A 25,742-nucleotide genomic window follows, 5' to 3' on the forward strand; every position below is an offset into this window, starting at 1 on the left:
GGGAAATCTGGACGGACAAACTATTATGAAACTCACTTGGGAGATTTCTGGAATTACCCTTTCCACTGGTTTCAGGTGAAACATGTCATCTTTAATAATATGATGGTTTTTAGCTCAGTGTGGCCTTCAAATAAAACATACAACCTATGACCTAGTTATGCAGGGTTACAAGATTACTTTTTGATTAATTTTTTCACCTTTTCTCTCTAATGCCTTCTTGACAGAGCACTTTCAGTTTTAAGAACCGGTCAGCTCAGAGCACATAAATATTTGCACTGGAACACAAGCACTGGCATGATGAGGATGTAATGCTGTTCCTGGCTCGATTACATATTTGGGACGGGAATGCAAAAGGTTTTTCCCTTACTTCCCCAGCTAGGTGATAGAACACATAGCCCTCTTCACCTGATGCAGAAGAGAAAGCAAGTCCATTTATAAAATTAAAATTATAACATTTAATTTTAAATTAAAATTCAAAGTTACAAAGTCAAGTAAAATTATAAAGGTGCAATTTCAACATTGTGAATCTAAGGTAGGTGCATTCTGATGACATCTGAACAGGGGGATTTCACTCCTTGAAGAGCTACAGAAATTGGTCTTTCTCTGGCTTTTGCAAAAACTAATAGTTTCAAAACACCTCTTTTATTTTAGATGCAATTAACTTCTTGCATTTTTATCCTGTTTGTTTCTAGTCTTCTGACAAAAGCTGCCACTTCAGTTGGGAGGATTAGTTGGCAAAATAGTACCTTAAATGGCTGCAAAAGTGCATGCACTGTGTTCTGCAAGCCTGTCATTAGATTTCCAAGGAGACAACTAATCCACTGCGTGTAGCTGCATCTGTTGGTGCTTGGTGTGTGTGAAGTGCGTGGTGGCCACTCCAGCAAGGCAAGCCCCTGAGCGTGTTTTTTATGTCAAGAGTGCTCCAGCTGACTTTGGCAGCACTATTTTAGAGTGGACTGCTTGCTTGCTCCTTCTGATTGAACACTCAAACCAGATCATTCAGCCCTTGGTAGGATTTGAGCCCTTCTCCCTGGGGAGAGGTAAGAAAGGTAAGATGGTCAAAAAGTTCTCCAGCTTGGCTTGACTTTGCTCCCTTTGCAGTCAGCTGCAAAGCTCCACCTCTACTGAAAGCCACGTTTTGGATTATTTCCCCGGTTGCCTAAAGCAAGATCTTCACTAATAAATGTTTCTTTCCCTTTCTAAGCTGTTTTCACTTAAATATCTTAGCATAAGGTTCTAATCCCTTGACAAGATCCAGGAGAAACTGCTGAGAACTTGCCAACTCTGAGGCTGAGTGGACTCCCCCTAAATAAATCACGCCTCCCTACCACCTCAGTGCTCTGGACCCATGGTTATATGTTCAGCAGACACGAGAGCAATCCCTCATTTACGTCAGGAAAAAAGGCATCCACTTCTAATCCATGTTACGCTGCCCTGGCTAAGCCTGCAGGGTCTAGATAGTTTCCTTTAGTCTTCTTTCATGTCTGTGACCATTTTAGCATCGTGTTAATGGTTGGCTTTCAGTATTGGATTAATTCTTTCCCATCAGGAGGCAGTGGGAACTGATCTCCTTTGAAAATCCTTTCTGAAGGTCTCAACAAATGTTTCCCTTTAATTCAGTATCCCTTTGTTTGGGCAAGTCATGCCAGTTTTCTCCTGCCTGGGCCAGGGAGCCTCCACGGGTAGGAGCGTGGGCTCACGTGGGAGATGAGAAGATGGGTAGAAAGTGTATGAGGAGAAGGAGCACCTGTGGGAGTCTGTCTCCAGTTTTCTTCAGCTAGTATTCACTTCGCAGTTGTCCACCAGTGAGCAGATGGATGTGTTTATAGTAAGGGTATATAGTGATTCAGCCAGAATGACATTTTAAGATGCGAGCTGACAGGAAATGAGCAATATGAGATTTGTAGGGGAAAGTTTATAAGCCTCTAAACCCTTCACCTATAGCAGATTCAATCTGGAGTGAGGAGGACAGTTATGTTTAGGCTGTGATTCAGAAAGGCAAGTGAAAAATCAGATGATCCCCAAATAATTCCTTGTGTGATTTTTTGAAATAGTTTTCCAGTGCTTCTAGCTCTGCTGGTTTTGACAGCTCTGTATATGTAGTATTAAAACAGAATGTTTCTGCTCTTGAAGTTCATTAAAGCATTCACAAGATTATAAATCTGTCACTTGTGGTGTTACTAAATTGAATCCTGAATATTTTACACAAATATGTTAATGCTAAACTCTGTAAAGTAATAAATTATTATGCTGCTATTTCTTTCACTAGAATTTCACCAACAGTATTTTCATTTTAACACATTAAGATTTAGCATGTTTAAAGGGAACAGGGGCATATAACAAACGTCTCTGTCCTGCTGTCCATATTTCTAGTATACTATAAATTTTTTGAACACAACTGGCAAATTTTGCAGTTGAGATGCTCGGGAATTTAGCTTTTACTCTCGCAATTTTTTGCTTAAACAAATACACAGTGATATTATCATTGCCTCATGATAACACCATATAGCCAAAATGTAGAGAAAATAAGATCCATATGTGTATGTGTGTCCCAGTCTGTATTTGCACGTTTTACTTGAAATGTTTTTCGTTCATTGTCTGTTGTTGTTTTGTTGTGGGATGGTGGGGGGTTTTTTGGGGGGGAGGGGAGGGGCGATGGAGTGACATCATGATTTAGCACTTGGGAGCAGTCCATCTCAGTCAGTACAACAACTTTTGAAAGGGAAGCATTAAAGTCAGCACCAAGAAACAAGGCACAGTAAAACAAGCATGTGAGCCCCTGCTCTAGCCAGCTATTTCTGACATCCTTGCTGTACCCATGGAGAAAAAAGGAGGTTAGGAAAAGGAGGATGAGAATTTTTCTACTAAGACAAATCTCTCAGTTCCTCCTGTTCAGATTCCCCAATGTTTATTCTGTTTCTCGTTAATTAGTTGTTCAGTTAATCAGGTTACACAAAATGATCAGCATTATTCCCGCTGTATAAATTGGCAGTCAGTGCTGTCTTTATAATAAGGACATACTGCCGGCAGTCAGAACTGATCCAAAGTGTAAGACATTTCTCAGCCTGGGGGCGGGGGGTGTGTGTGTTAATTCTTGCTGACCTCTGCCTTTAGCTTCACCTGTAGTACTTTCAAGGTGGGAGCTTCAGAAGGGCTCAGAGCTGAATTAATTCTTTTTCCCATTATAAAAGAATAGTGAAATGCTCACTGACTTCAGTATAAGTCCTGTGCGTTTTTGAAAAGCCCTCCTTTGAGGACTGTGAAGATAGGTTTGTCCAGGAGAAGCTGGTTGGTACACCCTGGTGTGCCTGTAAGATCCGCTGCTTTGCAGAATTTCTGGTGCCCCAAAACTTACTTGTAATAAACAGGGCTGAGGGCAGCCTAAGAGCAATATGTGGTGCAAGGGACACAAGAGGCCAGACACTCTGTATGTGTCTGAATATGTGCGCTCTTGAAAATCTGATCTATCCAGCAGATCCCAGCAGCATTTGACCTGAATTGCCAGCAGTGAGCATCTCAGTTTCACTATTAAGAAAGGGGTCTGTTCTCTGTATGCTGGAAGCTTATACTGGTAACTTGAACAATATAGACACTTAGGACTCCCTAATTTACTGCAACATCAGATACTCCTTTTAAAAGTAACATTGCTGAATTCCATGTGTCAGAAAGCTTTTTCCCTGTGAGTATTTTGATTTTTAGATCAGAAATGCAATTTAGCTTTTCCAAGACTGAGCTTCAGCAACTGTAACATGAGATGCAAGTCCGGAGAGCCTGGGTTTCTCCCATAGCTAGGTCATGTTTTTCTTTTAGATAGTACCTTTTCTATTTATGAATAACACTACAGTAAATAGATAAATCAGACTCCAGTTTTCAAAATTGCAAGGGAGAATAAAATGTTCCCCTGGAACTGATCTTAGCTCTGTTGTTATTGAACACACACACACACACATTAGGTACACCCAGCAAGAGAGCAGTGGTGTTGTGTCACTTTGTAAATGTTTGATTTGTTTTTTTAATCTTAACTTCTGCTGCAGGCTCCTTATTTGTACCTCAGCCACAAGAAGCTCAGTTGTGGCCATTAAACTATTGTATGACACCTCAACCATACCAGCTAATATGTGACAGGCACTTACAAATTGTGGGAATAGCCATGGAAGATGCATGTTTTTGTTAGGTGAAGTCTTTGTAACCTTTTACAAGTTCTGGAATTATATTTGATCCTAGCATTACCAGTTTAACTTTTTGCAGCGTTCAGTAACTGGTCCTCTTGGATGGCTGGAGACACATTTTACTTTTCCTACTAGAAAATACCATGATATACCACAGATATAGTTGCCAGCATTGAGGCATATCATGGGATTATTAGCATGTTTGTCATTTCCTTTTCTATATTGCAGTCCTCTCTAAAAATAATGGATTTCCGCATCTCTCTTGCTTTTATATCACAATTCATGACCTTTGTACGTGTTTCTTGGCAATAATTGCAGTGGTTGTATTGAAGTGAAACAGAATAACCTTTAGCTGTTTATTAAGAGATATGGTCTCAGGTAAAAGGTCATATATATAAATAGTCTTAGGAGAACAAAAGGAAATGAAAGGGGAACTGAATAGGGTATTAGTTTCATATTGAAAAGCAGTGATGCGGTTTTTTGCAAACTCTGAGATTTTGCTTTTTATTACTTCTGTCTCAAACAGCTCTGCTGAATTCTGGTTATTAAAGTGTAAATGATAGCAAGGTAGAACAGCAGATAGATACTGAATTGGCTTTACTCGTCTTCCTATATGCCAATAGCAACCAAGGCAAAAATCTCTTATATAAATGATAGCTGTTTCAGTCTTCGTTACGTGGTTTGTTTAGATAAGACAATGTTTAACAGGTTTGTTAACATTGTTCCCCCTTCTAACAAGGATGTTTTCATCACTTTCTGGGTACAAAATGGAAAGATACTGAGTACGTTGCAAAGAGATTTTTATATATATATATATTATTATTTGCGTTAAATCACTGTCTGTATTTTTCCTGAAGGTATCTATGCCACTGAATGGCAACTGATATCTGAATAAAAATTAGTTATTCCATCAAGTTAACATTCATGAAAATACATATGATCACATGAATTAGAAAATGCCTTTGAAAATCCCTATGCCATTGGCGACGCAATTTTAGTCTTAAAAACATAGCTTATTTGATACTTTGCATGTCTTATGGATCCTTAATCAGCCATGAGCTATTCTGCATGATCATAAAGGGGAAGAGATTCCATAATTTCTTCTTCTAGTGAGTAGGAGGAAGAGCAGCTCTGTAATTACTGTGGCCCTTTTGCTTCTGCGTTGGCACCCTTGACAGCACTCCTGCATGTCGTGTCTGCCCTGCCGTGCTCTGGGAAACTTTGTGCAGGGGACAGCATTGGTTTGGGTAACATTCCCTGCTCCAACATCCAATGGAGCAAGAGTCAGGAACTCTTAAATTCACTGTTTCTTCTGGATTGCTCTGTGGACAACGCTGTTGTGCATTTCTGTCGCAACCTAGGGAAAAATCGCAGGTGTGACCCTGCTGACACCTACCTGAAGGTGCATTGCACTGTTACGTGGGGTGCTGCTGAGAGAAACAGAACATTCCCCCCTCTGTGGTGTACAGCTGCTGACCCAGTAAAGAGTCAACTGCTGCAGGCTATCCCGGTGCAATCAGCTAATGCATTGTTTCTACAATCATTCGCAGCGTTGAATTCACTGGATAATCCTCTTAATGTTTGCTCATCCTACGTAAGAGTGGCTGTACTGGCTCAGACTTGGGATCCATCTAGCCTAGTGTCCTGCCTCCCACACTGGCCATAAGCGGATGTCCAGGGAGGGGTAAGACTAGGGCAAGGTGTTTCCTTCAATTACTCTACAAATTCATGACTATTCTCAGAGGAGGCTTTCCTGGTCTTGATGTGGTTTGTGTATTTAGTGATTGATGTCCAAAGTAATTGTCTTGTGTACCGCTTGCACACGTGTAAGCTTTTTGCTTCCACCATGTCATCTAGCAAAGGGTGCCACAAATTGCTTCCCCTCATGTGAAGAACTGACTCCTTTTGTTTGTTATAAACATGGCTTTTACTGGTGTCATTTGAAGGTCACCTGGAGTGTTTTTTTGTCATTGGTTTTTGGTTTGTTTGTTTTTTAACTGAAGGACATAGTGAACAGTCCATCTTCTCTCCACATGACTTTGTATATCTCTGCCAGATCCTTCCTACAAGCTACCATGATTTTATTTTTCTAATGAAAAACTAGTACTGACATTTGCAGCCCTAATCACTGCACTGACAACAACTGTTTTTTCTGTCAAAGCCACTGTATGGAGTCAGTGAGCAAACAATCGTGTAATAGCTCTTCTCTTTTGGGGCACAAGGCCAAATACTTTGATGCAGTAAATTGGATGACATTGGTGAAGTTCAGAGCTGTGCCTTTATATCAGAATAGAATCTGACTCCTTGTTCCTGTAAAAAAATTAATCTGTGCCTTAGTTAAGATAAAGCTTCACATTGATAAAGTTGGAGTTTGTTTTAATTAAGGTCGTCTTCTAGGTATTTACAGCTAACAAAATAGATCTGATGCTTTCTAGCAGCATTTAAAACTTGAACTGAAAATCCCCCAGGCCACTTTCCTCTGATTATGCAGTTTGTGAGGCCAAAAAGAGATTAATTACTGAACCAAGTAGGAAAGAGAGGGTGAGCACAGCAGTAATAATGAGACTGTTACAAAGATATCTTAGAATACCAAGTTATCAACAAATAGGTTTATCTCTATAATTAAAATAGAACACAGTGTATAACCATTGTTTTTTACTCTTTTTTTCTTAATTCCTTCCTGGGGCAATTGTAATCAGATGCATTTAAACTGTTGTGTTACAGTGTGGTAGTGTGCTGCAAATAATACAAAAAGGCTGTGAATTCACTGTGCAGTTCAATATCTCTGGGACTGTGTTTGACCAAGGCTGAAACTTAACAATTTTTATGCCCATTCAACAATTTATCGAAAAGGATAAAAGCAAGGGTAGTTGTTCCGTTTGGACTTTGTATCCCAGCCAGATAACAGTGCAAGATGCAAGTATGCTGTATGAATCCCTCTTACTTAGTATTGGCAATGGATAAAGGAACGAGTTTATTCTGTTTGAAGAAAAGGTGTAATGAATAACTAAAGCTGACCTACTGTAGCAAATATTTTCTCATTCCATTGAAATTTACCAAAAATTTGCTAAGGTTCTCATCTAGAGCCAGTAGTGTTAACTATTCAGGATGTGGGAGATGAGGTCATCTTGTGCCAGGGTCTTTCTCAGTCTTTTCTGCTGATGTTAGTCATCTCCCTAAAATTATTTTACATATGTAATTGAATATAAATATGTAATTGTACACTCCCACCCTTCCACCAATAATCCTAGTGAGTCAGTCTGTCCAAAGAGATAAACAGAGAAATAAGTGCAGGAAGAGCAGCTGAGTAAGAGACATTGCTAAGTAACTTATACCCTGCCTGTGATTTAGTCTCTCTTTTAAGGATGCCCTTGACCTGCTGTGTTTCTTCATTCATGTGGGAGGAAGCTAGAAGCTGGAGTACTCAACCACCTGTCTTTATTAGCATCAGCGCTTCTCGAGGTTAAAGGATTATTCACTTGAAGAATAAATAGGTCAAAGAGTATTCTAGGGATGTTCTAATCTTTCCTAATCATTGAGGTCTCCATAGTTAATTGGTTTAAAGCTTTTATTGAGGTGGAGTCCCATGCATTGCAAAATCTGCATTTTGTATGACTTGCAAAGACTCTGCCAGAGAGAGAAAAAAATTTTTACCAACACACTAGCCTTCCTAAGGAAGAGGACCTGTTCCTTGGGCTGGTATAATTCATCCAATCTAAGTGTAAGAACGCTGGGATGGGATTTGAATGAAGTGAATTATTTTCTGGTTTGGGGGATATGGATGAGTCAGCTGTGCTCTATAGTGTTTTTTGATAATAATTAGTGTTTGTAGCAGAATTACCTAAGAATCTTATTCGAGGGTCAGGAAGCACTGCTATATTAATCCAACGCTGAAAGATGGTCTCAGGCATGCCTGAGGGAGCTTACAGATTTGTTGAGCTGTTTTAGCAATGTAAAGCGTTTAGGAGTTTTGGTACAATGGTAATACATCTCTTGGAAAATAACAGTCCATGATATAGAATGGGCCACTGGAAGTTGTTATAGTGTAAAGTAAGGAAGATCTGAAAGTGTCTAAAATTCACTACATTCACAGATGTAGGAGATGACTAGAAGCTTTGCTTTATGCTGACATACTGCTGAATGGACCATTTGCCAATAAACATTGCCTATCAAACTTAGGAAATTAAATGAATAATCTCTGGCTTTCCTCATGATCTTTTCAATTCTTACTTAGAAGTCACTAAATAAACTTAATAATAGTAGTGGAGTTTGATGGTGGGACTTCATCATGATGAGCAGGTAGTCTGGTTTGGGCAGGTTTTGGAGAGACTGCTGCATCGTTCAGAGTAGATAGGTGGGAAGTGGCAGTTTTTCCAGGTGGGATTGTCTTTTTGGGGAGTGTGAGATGGAGAGGTGCTCACTGGCAGCTATTGACAGTGAGCAAGACTTGAGTAATTTTTCAGATGTAAACAGTTAAGTTACACTGATCGTTGAGCGTACAGAAGTTGAGCAAAACAACGCTTGAGCTTGTTTTGTATCTAATATGCTGTACTGGAGACATTTTTTCTTCATATGAGAGTGCAAAGTCTGCAATTGCTAATAAGCTTTACTCCTCACAGCATTCTCTGGAGGTCCGTAATGGTTTAGAAGAATGATGCTCAGGTAGTACTTCTGCATGGGATGCATGCTAGTTGTTTTATGGCTCCAAGTTGATTTATCCCAGCTGTATAGTAGCCATATAATTGCTTTTAAAGGAAATCAGGCCTTAAAGCACATCAGATTTCATCCCATAGTTTCACAAATTTCACAAGCAACACTAAAAATTAATAAACAGAAATACCAAAGAATTCTCAAGCTTCAGTAATTGAGATGCACAGAAATGCATATAAGTAATTACATAATAAAATTAATTTTTTTAATGCAAGTTGGTGTAATTGCATAGTCTGTCTTATCAGAAATACAGACATCTGCTCTTTAAGTCTGCAAACGTGACTTGACTAAATTTTGATGGTTTTAGTACTCAATATGGAAAGCAGGTGCCTGACTTTAAATACTCACATTTGAAAATTATTACTTACATTTCTTGTTTGAATCCCGATACCAGAGAGTGTTCCGAGAGCACCAGGGTCAGATTTCTGAAGATGTACAAGTATTTAATTTCTACTAGTAGAGTTAGGAATCAGTACAACTATAGTAAAAAATATTGTAAATTAATTTTTTTGAGCTGCAAGTTCACAGGATGTTTAAAAAACAAAATATATTCCAAAGTATGCTTAGTTACTGAAGTGTGACATATTGGAAATGAGCACATGTTCTACTTTTTGGATTTTAAAGGGTAACATCAAACAGACTGCCAGTCCTTTAGGAGCTAATAAAGTGGAGACCAGTGACGAGTGGTGTTCCTCAGGGATCGGTACTGGGACTGGCACTGTTTAACATCTTTGTCAGCAACATGGACAGTGGGATTGAGTACACCCTCAGCAAGTTTGCCAATGACACCAAGCTGTGTGGTGTGGTCGACACGCTGGAGGGAAGGGATGCCATCCAGAGGGACCTTGACAGGCTGGAGAGGCAAGCCCGTGAGAACTGCATGAAGTTCAACAAGGCCAAGTGCAAGGTCCTGCACATGTGTCGGCGCAATCCCAAGCACAACTATAAGCTGGGCGAGGAATGGATTGAAAGCAGCCCTGAGGAGAAGGACTTGGGGGTATTGATTGATGAGAAGCTCAACATGAGCCGGCAGTGTGCGCTTGCAGCCCAGAAAGCCAACCGTGGCCTGGGCTGCATCAAAAGAGGCGTGACCAGCAGGTCGAGGGAGGTGATCCTGCCCCTCTGCTCTGCTCTTGTGAGACCCCACCTGGAGTACTGCATCCAGCTCTGGGGGCCCCAGTAGAGGAGAGACATGGAGCTGTTGGAGCAAGTCCAGAGGAGGGCCACGAAGCTGATCAGAGGGCTGGAGCACCTCTCCTGTGAGGACAGGCTGAGAGAGTTGGGGTTGTTCAGCCTGGAGAAGAGAAGGCTCTGGGGAGACCTTATAGCAGCCTTCCAGTACCTGAAGGGGCCTACAGGAAAGCTGGTGAGGGACTGTTTATCAGGGAGTGTAGTGACAGGACAAGGGGTAATGGGTTCAAGCTGAAGGAGGGTCGATTTAGATTAGATGTTAGAAAGAAATTCTTTACTGTGAGAGTGGTGAGGCACTGGACCAAGTTGCCCAGAGAAGCTGTGGCTGCCCCATCCCTGGAAGTGTTCAAGACCAGGTTGGATGGGGCTTTGGGCAACGTGGTCTAGTGGAGGGTGTCCCTGCCCATGGCAGGGGGGTTGGAACTAGATGATCTTTAAGATCCCTTCCAACCCAAACCATTCTATGATTCTATAGTATCTAAGACCACAACATTGACAACAGCTTGAACTGTATTTGAGGTTCTGGTTTCGCTTTGTTTGTTTTAAGTTTTCCAAGTAGCCTAGGAACCTAGGCAGCCTGAAAATGTGACTGTTAGGCCTGCCTGGTACCTTCTAGTAGCTTTTGTCTTTGAAACTGCATCTTTTGTTTTAATGGTGGAGAGTTCTTTCCCTTGTCTTAATTAATGTGAAGATATGCTGTAAAGTTAAAGATAAACCAGCCAGTTTGTAGGAGGAGTGATATAATCTTGTGCTAATGATTGCCTTGTAAAAACCAGAATGGATTGGAGGATGATAGGGAGGGGACAGGGGATTTGCAAGTGTTGGAATAAACTGTAAATAGTGTCTTTTTTTAGAGAACCACAAAAAATATGCTTGTGCACTCTGGCCAGTGCAAATAAAATCTCTTGCCACAACCTGTATTGAGCAGACTTGTGGAGGTTAATGTTTAATACGTTCTTAGCTAGACCTGCTTGAGGTGTTCTCAGCATATGGATCTCCTGTTCCCTTGGAAGTATTATTTTGTGTAAACTGAATGCATTTTTATACTGAAACACATCATTCTACGTGTGCTGTTACAAAATCCATGACGGAGCAGTTAATAGTGTGCTATCAAAGAGTTTTGTGCTTTTAGCTCACACACTTCTGTTCTCATTTTTCATCTCCATTCAACGTAATGAAAGCAGTTATTGTACTGTGATTCCTGCAATCACTGACTGTTGCATGCTCATCTTAATAGTATTCAGTCAGCGTCAAGCCTGGTCCCACGCTGACTGCAGGAATGTTAATTTCTAACTTTTGCTAGCAAGTGACAGAAGAATGTGATCTAACACACCTACGTGACTCACTTGAGTCATTTGTCTGCAATGACTCGTACTTAAAATCAGAGATACAGTGCCATGAAAATGGGAGATGGAAAAGACCTATGAGATCACCTTGAAGATCCTGTTACAGTACAGAATGTATTTTCTGATTATTTTTCTAGTTCTGAGGTAAATGAGAGGAGAACAGGAAGTTTATAACTCTCTTTTGCTGGATTGTTACATGGTCTAGTGGAATTTCTAGTGGAGTCTCAGCTTATCTGTATTACCCAGTTTTGATTTAGAGGGCCATAAAAAAACGTACTACTTGAGCTTGGACACGTGTCGTACCAGTTTATTGGTATGCTTGAAAGTGCTTCTCACCCTCTCTTCAAAGTCCCTAAAGCGTGAACCTGCTTTTTTACAGAGTTCATAAACAGCATTCTTTATTGCTGAGAAGGAAAAGTGCTTGAAGGGTGGGTAACTGGAGTGAACCTTTGCAGTCATCACTTCAGTTCTTCAAGTTCCTTTGTTAATGAATTGGCCATACGGTATTGCAGGGCAGGAGAAATACAGAGGTAAAACTAATTTATTTTCCTTGAAGGATCTGTCTGCACTTTATGGGATATAGTGCAGTTCAGGCCAGTGCCAACAGTGTCTTTTAGGCAGCAAATTCTTTCATTACTGTGTAATTCATTGTCATGCTGTGAACGGGAGAAGTACCATACATGGAGCAAGACAGGTTTCTCACCAGCTTGTTTGAGACTTTGCAACCTACTTACAAGGACTTCAGTGGAGCAGCTCTGAATTTCAGCACAGCTTCAGATTTTTCTGACGCAGAAATCCTTTGGCAAACACATCCTTGTTTACACCTCAAACAGCCAACAGGAAGGATGAAGGAATGTGATGGGTGCTGTACTTACTTGCCTCTGTTCCCTGGCTTTTGATGGTCTCATTAACATTTGCCCTTTAACAGCATAGCTGATATTTACAGAGCATTTGCTTTAAGGTTCCTTCACTGGTGGTGGTATATTTATTTTAAGAATACATTGAAATATCAGATGATGCCCACTGTAACTACAATAACCTACTATAATTTTTATTCATCTCACTGTTGTTATGAACAAGCAGCTGGATAAGGACATGAGCAGAAAGTCTGCCCTGTGGGAACTGAAAACAGAAATCATCACCATACTCGGCCTTCTAAGTTCATTCCTACACCTCTCCTCTGGTTGTGATCACCTGGCCATATTTGTGCTTCTTACTCTTGATCCATCTTCTGTTCAAGCTAGTACAGTCCAAAGAAACCAAGTGAATGAAAGGCAGAAATTATTCCCAGAGGAGCAGTTGTCTCGGTAGTCAGGTGAGAATTCTAAGATTTAGTTACAAATACTTATGTTATCCTTGCTGTCTGTAGGGATGCTCTGACTCTACATTCAGGATAGTGACTGAGGCTTGCTTTGTGTGTTTCTCAAGAGGCCGTAAGCATTGCTGCTGCACAGAGGTACTCTGACTATGCACTAGAAATGTCTGCACAAGGAGTTGGTACAGACCAACTGTTCAGCAGTAATTGCTCAACCTGTAGTGCTGTCTCCACCTAAGCATACCTGAAAGAGGTTAAGTTGATTCTTAATGCTTATAGTGTCCAGTTGCCTTTGTCAGAGCCTGTGACAAAATCCCTGGTTGGTGTAAGGTGTCTGCTTATGAAAGCAACCTTGGGACTCATTACCAAAGCTTCACTTGGTAGTTTGAGACAGCAGGATGACTGGTATCTCATCAGCATCTCTACTGTGCTTGATACTGCTTAAAAAAATACTGAAGCTGGAGGATAGCCACCAGTATGGAGCAAAGGCCATAAGAACTACTCAGTTACTTGCTGTGGCCAAGCAATGGTAGACCTGTCTTTCTAGTCTCTGTATGTGAAACAGAAATGCAAGGGAAAAGAAGGTAAATACTGTTTACAGTCTACTAACTGGTTTTACCTATGAGGCTGACTTGTCCCTGCCTTGTACCTGATGTGGTTCACATTGCATAGACTCAGTCCCAGAGCATAAGAGAAAACACAGCCAGTCTGATGTGTTAGTGCATTGCCCAGATGTGCAGACACAGGAGTTGAGAAGGGGGAGTTTGAGGTCCTTGAAGTTCAAAAGTGAATTTGTGAGTGACTTTGCAAGAGTATGTGGAATCATGTTTATACATGGGGCAGATTTACGTTACCAGCAGTTGGTATGCTGAAATAAGTACATAAAGTTAAAAGAGGAAACTGGGGAAAAAAAAATACCAAAGGCTCGAGTCCTTCTGAGTGCATTAAGACCATCCGTGACACAAAGACAGTATGTGCCAAACCATTAGCTGATGGAAATCTCTGTGAAGGAGTGTAAGAGAGGATTATTTCATATTGTCCCAGAAAACATAAAGAATTTGGTATTACTTCAAGAAGGAGGTATTTTTGTTGTTATGTAATTTTTCCTGTATATTACTTTGAAAGTAGGCAGTATATCTTCCTGACATGAAGGCATGCATGCTTGTTTTGCTTTTGAGCGGCTTTTTTTTATTTTTCAGTCCATCGGGGAGTCTTCAACATACCCTTTGCTGAAATTCCTCATTGATGGGTGCAGTTGCCAAATCAGAGATTTAAACATTTTATTTCAATTTCCAGTGAACTGACTGTGCTCAGCTGCAGACCACTATTCTCTGCTGCATCTGCAGACCCCTGACTTGTGAGGCCAATGTCTATCCCACTCTTTCTCTCTGCTTGGAAAAAGTTCTCTCCACTCCAGTTCAGAACATTGCCTGTGCTAGGTTTCCTTCTGCAAACAGATGCCACGCAGCAGTCGGCAGTCACTGGGAGGTTGTTGTATCTTCTGGCTTGAGGCCCATACATCTTGTCACTTTTTGGCCTCCGTCCCATGCATGCTGCACGCTTGCCGCATTTTGACAAAGCTGCCTGTAGAGCTGCACAGGGCAGGAGGCTGAAGGGATTCCCTTAGGCAAATGCACCTGGCCTCCTGCAGAAAAGGGGCCTTAAGGTGTTGCTGGTTCACTCCAACAACCTCCTGTTGAGTACCATGGAGAAACCCAGGTTTGAAGATAATCTTACTACCGGGTTGATTTCTTGAATTTGAATGTTTTTAGGACAGGAGAGCTTTTGGGTTCAAATCACATCTTTCTGGAGCATACAATTTTTATGTTTAGCCTTCAGCGAGAATTTGGAATTTGTTCATTGAATCTGCCCTAGTGGAAGTGTCTCCAGTGTTATTTCTTCATTGTTATTCGAGACCATACATGAGCACCAGAGTGTCAGTTATTTTTTGGTAAAACACTTAATTAACAGCTTTGATATTTGGTATTGCCAGTTGCACAGAGAAAACAGGCAATTTTTTTTTTCCTTAAATATCAATTGTGTGAGTGTTATCCCAGGTCATAATAAGTGGCCCCTTTGCTATGAAAGTATTTTGTATTGGATTTATTTTTCTTATATAACATGCAGCAATGTATTTACAGTAAAAGGCCTTTTTCATTGGTATGATTCAGTAAGTTGTTTCATATGTCTTAGGAAATAGAGCTAATGGGGAAAAAATGGGGTCAGTATTGAAGTCTTTTGGGGAGCTTATACTTGTCATTAAATCTAACCTTCTTAGTCATATACAGACAGTTCAAACAGAGATAATGACTGCCTAAATAAGTAAGTATGGAAACACTGGTAGCATGGGTAAATACTGGGAAATGAAGACACAGTGAACATATACATAGGGCTTCTCCCTTCCTATGCCTTTCTATATTAGGGGATTCACTGAGTACTCTGGTTTGACTTAATGTTTGAGAAGCGAGTCTGGGACGAAGATAAATTTAACCAAACATTTTCCAGTTAATGCAGCCAGAGGCCAGAGTAACAGTATGTGGTCCACAGGGTCCACACTACAGTCATGTTCATTGATGCCTTAAATTTAGTGCAGAGATTTGAATTATGCAACCACAGTATGCAGATTCTGGGATGCCCCGCTTCTCTAGACTTGTTTAAAGATAAGTGTAGCTGGAATTGATTCCTCTATGCACCTCCTTTTCATCTTGCTGGTACAAAGAACAGTGAGTAGCAAGCTCAAATACATCCACTGAGATATCGTAATTTAAACAGCTCTGATAAATCACAGGTGCAGCCTCCTAGAGTGGTTTCATCTGGCCTCAGACCAGAATCAGTCATATTGTACAGATTTCTTTTTCTTCAGACTTTTCTATCAGCAGCATTTCTAGAGTTTTAAGGAATTTGGTTTGGGAGAGAAGTAACTGGGGAAAACTGTTACCATCTCAATGAATCTCAGTATATACTTAGAATCCTATCTATTAAGTAAAATGTGTCTACTGCTTTTGGTTTAGGTTATCTCTGTGGATCTGGTGCAGTTAGAGACAATGAGTTTATTGTGATTTGGGTATCTGTGACACCATTAGTAATTAACTTGCTGTTACAGCATTAATTTAAAATTTCACTCAAGACATATAAAATTTGCTACTGCAGGTACAAACAAGAAGATAGTCCTAAATCTGACACAAGTAATTTCTGTACAATTTGAAGTCCATGGGCTTTGACTGGTCTGTACCAGACATGTGACTTTTAACTTCAAGAAAGTTTATTGAAATGAAATTATGGGATTCACAGCCAGTGATGAGTGAACTAACTCTGGAGCTAGAAATGTGATATCTGCATAGCTGTGCTTGAATTTTGTAGATTTTCTGAGAGCATTTGCTAGCTCTCCACCTCTGGAACAAAGTTTTTAAGTGTGCATTTACTTTTAAGCATTTAAGCAGTTATGCTGTTTGCAGTGTGTCCTGGTTTCAGCAGGGACAGAGTTAATTTTCTTCCTAGCAGCTGGTATAGTGCTGCATTTTGGATTTAGAATGAGAATAATGTTGATAGCACACTAATATTTTAGCTGTTGCCAAGCAGTCAAGGACTTTTCAACTTCTTACACTGTCCTGCCAACGAGAAGGCGGGAGGCGCCCAAGAAGCTGGGGGTGGACACGGCCAGGACAGCTGACCCAAACTGGCCAAAGGGATATTCCATAGCATATGACATCATGCTCAGTATGTAATTGGGGGAGTTGGCCAGGAGGCACAAAGCTCAGGAACTAGCTGAGCATCATGTCCAGGTGGTGAGCAGTTGTGCTGTGCATCACTTGTTTTGTCTATCATTACTATTTTCTTCCTTTTCTGTCCTATTAAACTGTCTTTATCTCAACCCATGAGTTTTACCTTTTTTTCTTTTTGATTTTCTCCCCTATCCCACTGGGGTGGAGGGGAAGTGAACAAATGGCTGTGTGGTTGTTTTAGCTGCCTGCCGGGTTAAACCACGACACAGTGGCTTCTGTCAAATATGGAGGCTGTGGTGATGTGGCTTAAAAGAAGATAATACTCAGATCTTTGAATCCAAAGGGTCTTGTCCTCATTAAGACACAGGAATTTGCATAAAACATCAGAACTTGGTTGAACTTTAAAGCTTCACACACTTTAGGATTGCATCAAATTTATAACTTTTGAGTTGGGCGGAGTACAGAGGAGGTGTTTTAGTGATCTAATGCCTAAAAATACAAGTAGAGTAAGAGAAATCCAAATTTGGCAGTGGCAGCTGCACAGATTGCAAGGATGACTGCATCCATCATGACTTTGTGATTTCAGTGTGGCAGTTAATCAAGGAAGGACTTAGGGCTTGGTTCCGAGTATGGAAGAGAGCTGGTAACTGAATTTTGCACGTATATGTTATTGCTTATGTTATCTGTGCTGACTCTCTACTAAGCCTGATAAGAATTATACAGCTATTGATCTTTGTCTCCTAGTGTCAGTAATTTAGGATGATGAGGCATTTTTTTCTTTGAGAAGAACGTGTCAGCTGTGATATGCCTACGTGGCTTTAAAATCAATATTGTAGGTGGTAGGTGAAGTGACAAATCAAGGTGTGTTTTAATTATTTTTTATATTTTATTACTTTATGAACTGAATCTATATTTCTGCAAGTATTTGAGCACAAGCCCATTTTTAGCACTTTATAGCAGGCTTAATAAAAATTACTCTCTTCTTGCTTTAAGTTCAGTCCAGGCTTAAGGACTTAGAATCATGGAATGGTTTGGGTTGGAAGGGACCTTTAAAGGTCATCTAGTCCAACCCCCCTGCAATAAGCAGGGACATCTTCAACTAGATCAGGTTGCGCAGAGCCCTGTCCTGCCTGACCTTGAATGTTTCAGGGATGAGGCATCTACCACCTCTCTGGGCAACCTGTTCCAGTGTTTTACCACCTTCATCATTAAAAAAACCTTCTTCCTTGTATCTAGCATGAATCTACCCTCTTTTAGTTTTAAACAATTACACTCTGTCCTATCAGAACAGGTCCTACTAAAAAGTCTGTCCCCATCTTTCTTATAAGCCCCCTTTAAATATTGAAAGGCCGCAATAAGGTCTCCCTGGACCCTTCTCTCAGCTAACAATGCCAACTCTCTCAGCCTTTCCTCCTAGGAGAGGTATTCCAGCCTTCTCATCATTTTTGTGGTCTTTCCTGTGCTAAGGACCCCAGAGCTGGACACAGTACTCCAGGTGGGGTCCCACCAGAGCAGAGTAGAGGGGCAGAATCACCTCCCTCAACCTGCTGGTCACATTTCTTTTGATGCAGCCCAGGATATGGTTGGCTCGCTTTGCGAGCGATCATTGCTGACTCATGTCCGGTTTTTCATACACCGGTACTCCTAAGTCCTTCTCTGCAGGGCTGTTCTCAATCCCTTCATCCTCCAGCCTGTATTGATGCTGGGGGTTGTCCCAACCCATGTGCAGGACCTTGCACTTGGCCTTGTTGAACCTCATGAGGTTCACATGGGCCCACTTCTTGGGCTTTTCCAGGTCCCTCTGGAGGGCATCCCGTCCCTCAGGCATGTCAACCACACCACTGAGCTTGGTGTCATCTGCAAACTTGCTGAGGGTGCACTCGATCCCACTGTGTATGTCATTGCTGAAGATATTAAACAGTACTGGTGCCAGTACAGACTCCTGAGGGACATCACTCATTACTGATCTCCACCCGGACATTGAGCTGTTGACCAGTACCTTCTGGATGCGACCATTCAGCCAATTCTTTATCCACCGAATAGTCTGTCCACCAAATCCATCTCTCTGCAATTTAGAGAGAAGGATGTTGTGGGGGATTGTGTCAAAGGCCTTACAGAAGTCCAGATAGATGACATCCGTAAGCTCTTCCCTTGCCTTAAGCTCTTTTATTATGTAGGAAAATGCCAGCGTAGTTCAGGTACGTTTAGATGATCTTGTTCCACAGCCTCTGATGTCTTGGTGCCTATGAGTGTAGTACACATAGCATTCAAACCATGATTTCAGCACTTGCTTCCTCACTGATAGAAATTCTGTATCATGGTCAGTAAAATAATGAATCAAGCCCTCCTTTGAAGCACAGGAATAGAAAGTGAGAGAATAATATAGGAAGTGTGAGAGGAATGTAAGTGAAAAATCTCACTGCAGAATTATCCCTGCCTTTGAAAGCTCTTTGGGCCTGGAAGATATATGGTCCTCACAGCTGCAGGAGATTCATCCCAGAAGGCCCTGACTACAATAAAATGATGGTGAAGCTGGTGTTGTGTGAGAGCTGGCTGCACTATAAAGATTTGGAGAACATAAAGAACACAAGTAGAGCATGAATACTTGGTCTATTCACTGAATGACTTGAAGGGCTTTGCTGTCTCAGCAGGATTTTCCACCTGATTCTCTGGGACAACTTAAGATGACCTAAACCATCCAGCAAAAGCCTGCATCCTCAAGCAAGGCCTGATATAATTCACTGTCATTGTCATTACCATGAAGTAACCCTGGCAGAGAGCTTATAGCTCTGTGTATGTGTGATTAGAAATCCTACTGAAATAGCTGGTGTTTTAAATGGAGTGAATGTAACACATTTGTTTCAAGAGATATCAGTGGCCAAATACCAAGCCTGGGTAACTTTGGCAGGTGGCTCGTTCCCTGGTTATTTGACTGGACAGAACTGGTTGGTTTGCTGTCAGGTAAGAGGTACATCTGGCTAATGGTCTCCCTTTCTCAGTTGCCCATGGAGGAGAGTGAACACTGGTAAATGGATAGATTGACATGTAAGGTTTGTGCTGATAGTTAGACAAATTGAGACTAGAGTGAGAAAGAAAACAACATTCTAAATTTCCCTGCAGCACTCAGCCATGCCTAGGTTTCTGCAAAGAAATGTGCCTTTCTCTGTTCTGTAGAATATTTGTATTGATATACACAACTTGAAAGCTGAAAGAGCCCTAGGCTGACAAAATATGAAGTCCTTCAGAAGGTAATATGGACCTCTTTGGTGGACAAAGTAAGGGTGCCGTTTATTTTTTAAGGAAATTTTTGAATGAGGTTTCTCTCTTGTCTGGAAGAGTACTATGTTCACGCAGTATTAAATAAAAGAATGTACTGTATATGTTTTAAATACCTCCTGGTTTTTTGGTGATAACCTTATGGAAACATCTTTATCATCCTTTTATTAAAATATTTAAATATAAACTCACAGCTAGCTTCTTCTGAAAGGTTCTGCATTTAGATTTCATAATTACTTACTCAAATGGGTATGAATTGCCCTAAGTTTTTATGTGTTCATGCATAGCTTGGGATATTGGAAATTTTTCTTCTTCCTCCTTGAGAAGATGAGTGAGGTACTCAGAAAAGCAGTGCTAAGGTTCTGTATCTTTACTCCATGTTGATGCATATGCACAGAGCTCTCCAGACTCATCTTGGTGTGGAGCAGTCCCTGTTCAAGAGCAGAGGAAGATTTGAGTCACCATACCACATCAGATTTTTATGGCATATTTATCTTTTATCTTTGATCTTTGAGCCCAGGAACTTCTGACACCTCACAGGGAGATGAAACATCCTTACAATGCACCCAGTCAGTTATGAAGAATCTTGGCATGGTATGTGTGGGATGATACCAACTTGACTGGTCAGCTTGTGCCTTTAGGTGAAAGGTTTTCTTGCACTTTCTTCAACACTCATCATGACATATGTTTATACTGGTCATAAAACTGACTAGTCTCTATTAAAACTGCAAACACAGTTCCTTGCATCTGAACTGAGACAGCAAAACTTGAAAGCCAAATGCAGCATGTATGGTGTAATAATTCCTCGTGGTTGTCTGCTCTTTGGTGTTTTGATTATCCTTTATTGGGATAGTCCCTTTGATCCTCAGTATCATCTGATACTATTTTACTTGTATTTAGCTGATAATTAAGATGTATTTTAAATTACAGAATAGCAGACTTTGCATTGTGTTTTAGCCCCAGCCAGCAGTTAAGCACCACGCAGCCACTTGCTTGCTCTTCCCCAGCCCCAGTGGGATGGGGAGAAGAATCAGAAGAAAAAGGTGAAACTTGTGGGTGGGATAAGGACAGTTTACTAGGACAGCAATTTACTCACTGCCTGGAACTCGATGCCCAACCTGTCCCTTGAGCAGCGACTCCTCTTCCCAGCCAGATCCCTTTATATACTGTGCATGACGTCATATGGTACGGAATACTCCTTTGCCTAGTTTGGGTCAGCTGCCCTGGCCGTGTTTCCTCCCAGCTTCCTGTGAAAATTAACTCTATCCCAGTGGAAAACCAGGACACTTTGACATAGGCCATGCTTTTGGCAGCTACAGCCTGTGACTATACTGTAACAGCCCACAACATACCTGATTCAGGCTGAATCTGATCTTTGTCAAATGCAGTTTGAGGTTAAGCTTCACCAGATAAAAAGCTTTCAGGAGGCAAATATCAAATGATTTGCTCTTCAACTAAAACATCTCTATTATTTGGGGTTGTCCTTGGATTTACTAGTATTGTCTTCCAAAGTGAAGTTTTTTAGGTATTTACAAAGATGATACGTTTCTCTTGGTAGACCATATCAGTTAGATTTCTCCTGAGACAAAATGCCCCTTTGACACGTGCCACGCCACATCAGACATCTCGGTATGCAGCAATTCCTATGTTCAGTTTGTTTGCTGGATAGATGAGAATGTCAAAGGGGGAATTACAAAATCACAGAGTGGTTGAGCTTGAAGGGACCTCTGAGAGTCATCTTGTCCAACCCCTCTGCTCAAGCAGGATCACCTAGAGCTAGCTGCACAGGACCGCATCCAGATGGGTTTGAATATCTCTACAGATGTAAACTCCAAAACCTCCCTGAGCAACCTGTGCCAGTGCTTAGTCACCCTCACAGGGAAAAAGTATTTCATGATGTTCAGAGGGAATCTCCTGTGTTTCAGGTTGTGCCCATCGCCTCTGGTCCTGTCACTGGGCACCACTGAAAAGAGCCTGGCTCTGTCCTCTTTGCACCCTCCCCTCAGGTATTTGTACACATGGATAAGATCCCTCCTGAGCCTTCTCTCCTCCAGGCTGAACAGTCCCAGCTCTCACAGCCTTTCTTGAAAGGACAGATGTTCCAGTCCATCATCTTCATGGCCCTTTACTGGACTCTCTCCAGTATGTCCATGTCTCTCTTGCACAACACTGGGGAGCCCAGAACTGGTCCCAGTATGCCAGTTGTGGTCTCCCCAGTGCTGAGTAGAGGGGAAGGATCACCTCCCTCCACCCGCTGGCAACGCTCTTCCTAATGCAGCACAGGACACCATTGGCCTTCTTTGTGGCAAGGTGTAGGAGTTTGCACTTCCCCTTGTTGAATGGCATGAGGTTCTTTTCAGCCTGTTTCTCCAGCCTGTTGAGGTCCCCCTGCATGACAGCTCAACCTTCTGACATGTCAGTCACTCCTCCCAGTTTTGTGTCATTTGCAAACTTGCTGATGGTACACTATGCCCTATCATCCAGATCATTAAGGCTAGTTACTTGCCTCCAACTAGACTTTGTAACAGTGATCAAACAGATAAGCAATGCAGTCAGGTTAACATTTGCTTGATGAATCGGTGTTAAATATGAAGGGGGAAAAAAACCCTGAAAGCATTATAAACCAAATGTGAAGGGCTGTGAGCTAAAACAAAGCATGATATGGTTCCAAAAATCTTCTTGAGAGAAGCAAAACAGCTCCTATGCAAGATGGTGTTCTAATGAATAGGCAGTGGCTTTCTTTTCTGCTTGTTAATATTTTTAAGAACATGGTAAGCTGAAGACAACTGCCTTGTAGTTAAGGGTGGTCCCTTCCTGAAGAATAGGGGGATTCTTCCACTCAAGACCTTTATAACCCTCACTTAAACATTTGTCATTTGGTGGATTGCCTGCCCTGGAGGCAAAATGCAAACGAAGGTGTGCTGCACAGGTAACTACAGACCTCCTACAATACTTAGTACAGAGTGTAACAAGATACAGCCTGTAGAAATGTGCGACAACACGCAACAAGTTTCCATAGGGGCTTTTTTCCTTATTTCCTTTGAAACTAATGCTTGAACTTTTTACAGATTTCTTGTGTGTCTTTGTAATAGCCCTCCCAGGGGTTTCATTGGCTATCCTTCAGATCCCCCAGAGGGTAAGGTTGCACCTTAGGCTCATCACAAAAAGGGGTGCATTGGAGAAAATTAGAATATCCTTTATAAAGTATTTGGTTTTGTTTGGGGTTTTTTTTTCCTCTTTTCTATCATTTAACAACTAAATACACTTATCTTCCAGTATCATCTTGATAATTAATAACTTACAGCACTGCTGTTTTGCAAGGTATTGTTCTCACTTTGTAAGGTATTGTTCTCTCAGACTTCATTGCATGAGACATATGTGTGTGCATGAAGTAAGAAATCTGCCAGAAAAATTTCTCTTGAGAGCTCTACCACCCAAAAAGCATTTAAGGTGCCTCTGTCCATAGTTCTTTAATCTGCTTTGTGAGGAATTCAGATTACAGAGGTCTTTGTCTGCCCTCGGGCACGTATTCATCTCAGTGGCACTCCAATGAGGTGCCGCTATTACGATAGTTGTACAGGTGGCTTTTTCACAGGGTCACAAAAACCTGTAGAATGAGATAGTGAACATTGTTTCTTCCTGTTGTTAATAGAAATTAAATACATTACTTATATGGAATAGTTTATTTAACTTTTAATGCATATGAGTTCAAGGGATACTTTTTCTACATGCATTTTTATACTTATGCAGCTGAAAGCAGTTTTGCACAGAAAGAAAATAAATGTAAGTTTAATTCAGATATAAGTTGCCATTACTTGTAGGCTACATTACTAAAGAAGTAATGACAATGCTATTACGTTGTATTCCAAAGCTATCAAAATACTAGCTTATAGATGATCTCGAACAGAGGATGGAGAACACTGGTTCCTTCCACTTCTTAATGATTTTGAAGTGCCCTAAAAAATGCAATGGTAATCCTAAATTTGAATCTGATCTTTCAAACAGAATTTTCCTGCAGCACTTGTATGTGATTGGCATGCCTTTTATTGGAAGTGCCTGCATTCAAGTGATATTTTACTGCCAGAAAATGAGAAGAATTGAAGACTGTCCCAAAACTATTTTTTCCTTTCAGAGCACCAGAGTAGTAAATAGAAGTTTTTATGGAATTCCTCAGTATAAGGAGCTTCTGTAAATCAGCGTAGTTTATAAACAATTCGTGCAGAGGGAATCTGATACATACTGTTTGGTAGATGTTGCCAGTTTCCTAGTGCTTCTTGTTGGGTAAGGCAGATTCTACAAATGCGGTACCTGGTGACAAATTTATTTAGTTTTGTTAATTGCGTTCTTAAAATCAGGATGCACACGGTATGGTGGGGTGGAAAGGCTGGCTTCCTGCTGCTGTCATATGTGGTACATCATAGAAGTTGCCCATTTTGCTTACACCTACATATGCTTCTGTGAAGTACTAATAGGACGCTTACAGCATAGGAACTGTTTTGTTTAGAGGTTTGTGCATATGTATAGTCGCTATTTCTTGTTACTCTGGTGGAGAGTTTTTCTGGTGTACATGGCATCAGCTCTAGCAGATGGTAGTAGCACCAAAAGGCCACAGTGAGAGACATCCCTGTGCAGGTACGACAGACGACAGTCATCTCCAGCTGCAAAAAGCTAAATGAGTGACTGCAAGTTTTCAGTGCTGAAGAAAGGCTTAGCAGCTATTCCAACAGAATTCAGTGAGTTGGTGCCTCCAGATCCCAGGCCCTGCTGCCTCCCGTTGCGCTTACCTCCTGTAATGCTGCCGACGTGTAGCTCGCTGCCTCCCCTCCTCCCCATAGATGTGGTCTTCCCCTTTTAAATTGCAGCACTGCTGCTGTTTTGTAGCAGCTGAGAGCCGCAGCCTGGTGTCCACGTGCTGTGTGGTGTCAACAGTCAGTGACCGCTGCAGGCAATGGGCTAACAGAGTATTGCTGGAAGCCAGTGGTGGTCCAAAGGTGAGATCTTGACTCCGGGCAAAATGCCCATTGACGTCAGTGAAGGCAGGATCTCGCCGAGAGCGTGCAGTCCAGAGGCTGAAACTGGGAAGCTCTCTCAATGTATCTGTCTGGTTTCCCTTTGCCTCTGATATACATAATATGTTTCAGTTTATTCTCTTCAGAGCTGAGTAAGAAGCAGCTTTCTGTCCCATTAAACTTTCCAAGACACACAAAGCATTTGAAAACAACTGTGAACGAAACAGCATTCTGAAACAGAAGTGAAACCATGAATTTTACAAAAAATCTTAGTGTAAGCCAGGTATAAGGGTTCAGGAATGATCCAGATAGTCTGACTTACTGTCAAGCACATTTGTAGAAACTATATAGCAGGAAGCAGAATTAATAAACAAATGGATAATTGGAGTCCTTAGGAGGCACTGGCATTACTTCTTTAGAGAAGGAGCCATCGAGCATGTGGATAGGTATAGTCAATGAAGTGCACTTGAATTTTCAAAATCTTTTGACAGAATTATCAAAGGTTTTTAAAGAAGCAAAGATGTCTTGTGATTAGAAGGAAAGACTTTTTATGTATTTTTATGGATTAATAATTAGAAAGCAATAAAAATAAAAGTTGGCTTATCAGTGGAGAGAGGTTGCCTGTGAAGTCCCTCAAGGATCTTTTGTGGAATCTGTGCTATTCAGCCTCAGTAATGACCCAGAAAGAGACTGAATGTGCTGATAATAGAAAATCATTCAAGGTAGCAAAAACTAAAAGCTGGCTACAGGAACTTACAGAAGGCTCCTAATTTACTCTATAATAGGTGAAAAAATTATTAGTTGAATGTCTGTCACCATATGCTAACTACTGCCCACAAGAACCCACAAATGATATATACTGATGAGCTCCAAATTAGAGAATGAAAAGAGATCTTGATACTGTAGAAGCTTCACAAAGCTGTCAGCTCAGTAAGCAAGCATGAAGAAAAATAAAAAGTTGGATTTTCATAAAAAGTCACCACTAAATCTACTTACATATATAA

At 41.1% G+C, this 25,742-nt stretch overlaps 1 protein-coding gene across 7 annotated transcripts in view; it reads left to right on the top strand.

Annotated features, from left to right (window-relative positions):
- FAM13A (family with sequence similarity 13 member A) overlaps positions 1–25,742 on the top strand; it is a 133,273-nt gene that overhangs the window by 30,011 nt on the left and 77,520 nt on the right. The window lies entirely within an intron of this gene.

This window comes from Balearica regulorum, chromosome 4 (genome assembly GCF_011004875.1).
Source record: "Balearica regulorum gibbericeps isolate bBalReg1 chromosome 4, bBalReg1.pri, whole genome shotgun sequence".
Lineage (NCBI taxonomy): Eukaryota > Metazoa > Chordata > Aves > Gruiformes > Gruidae > Balearica > Balearica regulorum.